Genomic DNA, 5,478 nt, shown 5'->3' with positions numbered 1-5,478 from the left:
GTGGCCATTAAGCATCATTGGTTGTTAAGATAAATAAGTAAAGCGACACCTTGAATTTTGCTAAACTAACTGTAATTCTTCCAAATACATTAAACCCAAGTGTTACCCAACTGCCTGTTTTCAGGGAATTATAAAAAAAGAGAAGAGCAAGCTGCAGGTCTGGGAACTGTCACAGGTCACGGAGCTCTGATTCTTCAACAGATAAATTCAAGAAACCTGGGGGATGGAGGGTAATCCTATAGATTAAAAGAGATTTGAAGGAGATCTAATTTTTTAAAAGGAGACGAGACTTAACTGCTTTGAATAGGGATACATTGTGAGTGATAAAACAATAAAAGAAAGGGAGCTGTCTTTTCAAGCCATAGGTGGGCTCTTGATCACACACCTGCTTCCTACCAAGGAAGCAAGTGGGAGCCAAAGCTCAAAGGATGGTTGTCTTTCCATCTCACCCTCACCCCCAGGGGGACCAGAATCCAAAGAGGGGACAGTGACAGGGGTGTCTATGGCTTGATGCCTTCCACGGCAGCCAGTAGCCCACAGCCGATGTCCGCCAGGTTCCTTTCCACTGGGAGGTGCTCCTTGTTTCTGGATAGAGACAGATGCCCTGGGGCCGTCCCAAGCACAGACTGATTTTGCCCGGGGGTGGAGGGGGTAAATCTGGGGAGGGCACACATAGTTAGATATGGGGGCTTCTGCCCATGTAGTTCCATTATATAAGACAACCTTTGGTAAAGAAATAAATATTCTTAATAAATGATTCTCTATTGAATCTAACAAAATCAAATGCTGTTGAATAACCCAAAAATATCTACATCTGTGGTTGCGTCTATATCTATAAATCATCTATATCTCTCTATATATCATTTATAGTTGTATTGTATATACCTAAAATAGATTTACTGAAATATATGTATTTTGTATATATATACATTCCAAATGTATTATAAATATATAAACATAAATATATTTAAATATATAAATACAATGAATATAAATATTAAATATAAATCTATAGGGGCACCTGGGTGGCTCAGTGGGTTAAAGCCTCTGTCTTCAGCTTGGGTCATGATCTCAGGGTCCTGGAATTGAGTCCCGCATCCGGCTCTCTGCTCAGCAGGGAGCTTGCTTCCCCGTCTCTCTCTCTCTCTCTCTGCCTGCCTCTCTGCCTACTTGTGATCTCTGCCTGTCAAATAAATAAATTTTTTTAAAATCATAAAAAATATAAATATAAATATATTATATGTAAGTATATAAATATGTATATAAATATATAAATATGAAATATTTGTATATATTTTTAAGGTGGTTTTATTCATAACCCCAGTCTATTCACAATTTGGCAAGAGCACAACCAGCAAATATTATTGTGTCTGTCAAAATGTGGCCTTGGGCCCAACTCACACTTTTGAGTCATGCTCTGTTCGAGCATCAGAGCAAGAGCCCTGAACTGACATCAACAAAGACCGTATTTATATGTATAAAATGGGTCAAGACATGGCAGGATGACCGAGGGTGGGAGGCAGAATAGAAACCTTTCTTTTGAAGCTGCTTGTAGGGAATCAGTTCCTGGGGGAACCTCCACACATCCACCCTCTCGTGGAGGCTGCAGCCCCCTTACTGACACTCAGCCTTCAGGGGAGAAGTGCGTAGAAAAGGCAGCTGATTTAAAGGAAAGGACAAAATACCCTATTAATGTCTTCTCTGGAGGCCGAAGAGGGAGGGGAAGGGAGGTCAGCTCAGTCACGGGGGCGAGAGTTGGGTTTCTGTATTCGATGTTCATTAATGTATTTTCTCCTTCCTTCTGACAACAGCCACGGATTGAATCCCTACTGTGTGATGGTCATTTCCCCAGGAATCAGGACATGTTGTGAAACCATTACATAAAGATCCTTGTCTTGAGAGTTTATACAGTTATGTGTGTCCGTATGTATGAGGGAGAAAACCCATTTGAACAATTAACAAGTAAGGGTTTAAGGTCAGGTGCAGCTAAGTATGAAGGAAAACAAAGGAGCAGACAGTACATGGAAAGTGCCTAGCCATGGAGAAACATCATTGATAAGCTGATGTGGGAAGATGGACCTCGAAGAAGAAGAGAATTGATAAGCCATGGGACGTATGGAGGAAAGGAGTGCTCTGGAGAGAAGGAAGAAAGGTTTCAGAGGTCCTAAGCGGGGAGCATGGCTGCTGTATTAACAGAACAAGAGATCTGTGTGATCCCAAAGGTGGGGGGGTGCAGGAGATGCAACCCTTGGGAGGTTGGATGATGGAGACAGCAATGTGGCATCCCCAGTTTTACATTCGACCTTCCTGCCGTGTGTCCCCCCTGCCTTATGGCACGCTTAGCGCCTGCTCATGATGAATAGAGCAAGAACAGTCACGTGTTGCTGCATAAAAACAGTGTCAGGAATTAGAATCTTACAACATTTCTCTTTGGGAAAGAGTGGATGGTACCAATAGTTACTGTGACTATAGGAATGTTAGACAAAAAAAGTTTTTTTTTTCACCAAAATAGAGGGTGATCAAAAATATTTGGAGGGGCGCCTGAGTGGCTCAGTGGGTTAGGCTGCTGCCTTCGGCTCAGGTCATGGTCTCGGGGGTCCTGGGATCGAGTCCCGCATCGGGCTCTCTGCTTGGCGGGGAGCCTGCTTCCCTCTCTCTCTCTGCCTGCCTCTCTGCCTACTTGTGATCTCTCTCTGTCAAATAAATAAATAAAATCTTTAAAAAAAATTTTGGAAACTGTATCAGTATTATTATTCCAGGGCACCTGGGTGGCTCAGTCAGTTAAGCATCTGCCTTCAGCTCAGATCATGATCCTGGGGTCCTGGGATGGAGTCCCGTGTTGGGATCCCCACTCAGCAGGGAATCTGCTTCTCCCTCTGCCTCTCCCTCTGCAGCTTCCCCTTCCTTGTGCTCTCTCTGTGTCAAATAAATAAATATAAAACTTAAAAAAAAAACCCAACAACCAAGTATTACTATTCCAGGAGGAATAACGCAGAGCATTTGAGATAGACATTATTGTTATTTCCAACCAAGTACTCTCTGGCATTCTTATGTGACCAGAATGGACCTGTTGCCTTCTGAAGTGATTCTTGGTTAACTGACTGAGTTGCTAGCAGAAAACATGTGAGAGTAATACAATGATTAAACATAAATCTTAAGAATTTCATGTGTAGTCAAGAAATAGGATAATAGAACATGAAATGGAAGAAATAAGAAAATCAATAATTTAAAATGGACTCAAAATGACAAAATTAGTAGACAGAGTATTAAAACAATTATTTTAACCTTATTACATACAACTGAGAAACTCTAAGAAACTGAACATATTAAATAAAATTGCTTTTTTTTAGATCACATTTGAGAGATAAAAACAGCAGTATCTGAGATGAAAAATGCATCAGGCAGGATTAATAGTAGCTATTGAGGGAGAATACAAGATTAATAAAGTGAAGATATATCAATAGAAACTATCCAAAAATGGAACACTAACAGTAGAGAAATCTGAAAAAAATATAGCGCACAAGTTAACAGCAAGAAATTCGCAAGTAGCCAAAGAGATATAAAATTGGAGTCCCTCCAAAACAGGAAAGAGAAAAATGGGATTTTTTTAAAAACTTGAAGAAATTACAGATAGTAGTCATTTTCCAAATCTGATTTTAGAAGAGAAAAAGAAAAGAAAAGAAAAGAACAAAACACTGTCATAACCTAGAGAACGAAAGAGTTCAACGGACCCAAGCAGGAAAACCTTGAGGAAATCACACTAAGATATGCCGTAATCAATTTGCTTAAAAGAATGAGCTCTCCGCTAAGGAGAAATCTTTTTTTTTTTTTTTTTTAAGATTTTATTTATTTATTTATTGACAGAGAGAGCGAGAGATCACAAGTAGGCAGAGAGGCAGGCAGAGAGAGGAGGAAGCAGGCTCACTGCCGAGCAGAGAGCCCGATGCAGGGCTCGATCCCAGGACCCTGAGATCATGACCTGAGCTGAAGGCAGAGGCTTAACCCACTGAGCCACCCAGGTGCCCCAACTAAGGAGAAATCTTAAATCAAAAAGATGCCTTGCATCCAGAGGGACACAGAGAGGACAGCAGATTTTTCACTGGATACAATGGAGGCTAAAGGAAGGTGTAATGGCATCTTCCCATCAGGGAAAGGAAACAAAGAAGCAACTGTTGACCTAGATGTCTTCAGATGAAAACATCTTTTAGGACACAGGTGAAAATGTTTTCACCAGAATTATAATACAAAAAAAGAAAAAATTCTTGCAAGTAGATGACGTGACACCAGCTGGAAACATGGAGCTACCAAAGGAAATGAAGACCACTGGAAATCATGCTCTCACAAGTAAACATAAAGACATTTGTCTTATTACTTAAATAACTTAAAAAATCAACGGCTTAAAGCCAATACAGCAATAGTATGTCCTCATGGGGTTCATAACAGATGCAGAAGTAAATGTGTTACAACAACAGCAACTACAAGGAGAAGAAAAGGAAACATACCATTTTAATATTCTTACGTCAGATACGAATGAGTGTATTGTTGCTGGAGTGCCAAACATGCATACTCCAAACCTTAAAATCCAAACTCAAGTAACAAAACATAGAAGGGCTGCTAATAAGTCTCCAAAGAAAGTAATTACACTGAATCATAAAAGTGACACAATCTTTAAAAACAGAAATGGAGGGAAGAAAGGGAACAGATGGGACAAAGAGAAATCAAATTGCAGGGCAGAGATTCAGTTGACCCCATCATTAGTCACTTTTTTTTTTTTTTAAGATTTTATTTATTTGTCAGAGAGGAGAAGGAGCGAGCACAGGCAGACAGAATGGCAGGCAGAGGCAGAGGGAGAAGCAGGCTCCCCGCCAAGCAAGCAGCCCGATGTGGGACTCGATCCCAGGACGCTGGGATCATGACCTGAGCCGAAGGCAGCGGCTTAACCAACTGAGCCACCCAGGCGTCCCTCATTAGTTACTTTTAATGTAGATGGTCTAAGCTCCCCCAAATGAAAGCCAGAGATTGTCAGTTTGGCTTACAAAGGCAGATTCAACTAAAAATATTAGAAATTTTTTTTCTAATTTTCTTTGCAACTTACTCTTTAAACCATTGGCCAACAAGAAGTTTGTTGTTTCATTTCTGTATTTGAGATTATTTGGATATCATTCTGTTATAGATATGAGTTAATTCTATTATAGTCAGAGAAGATACTTTGCATGATTTCAAGGAAATACAATTTGTCCACTTTTGTTATTTGGTCTGGATTATGACATCATTTAATAAATATCCCATGTGCCCCTGAAAATAAAATTATTTTCTGCTCTTGTTGGGTAGAATATTCCAAAACCGCTTTTTGGTTGTGTCTCTATATTGTTGGCTGTTATGTTTCCTCCCTTCATTCTCTTACTTTCACTGCTTTACTGAGGTATGATTGCCACACAATAAATGAAGTGTTTTTAAATGTTAAATTTGATGTTCAGA

Source organism: Lutra lutra, chromosome 12 (assembly GCF_902655055.1).
Source record: "Lutra lutra chromosome 12, mLutLut1.2, whole genome shotgun sequence".
NCBI lineage: Eukaryota > Metazoa > Chordata > Mammalia > Carnivora > Mustelidae > Lutra > Lutra lutra.
Note: the sequence above shows the minus strand (reverse complement) of the source record.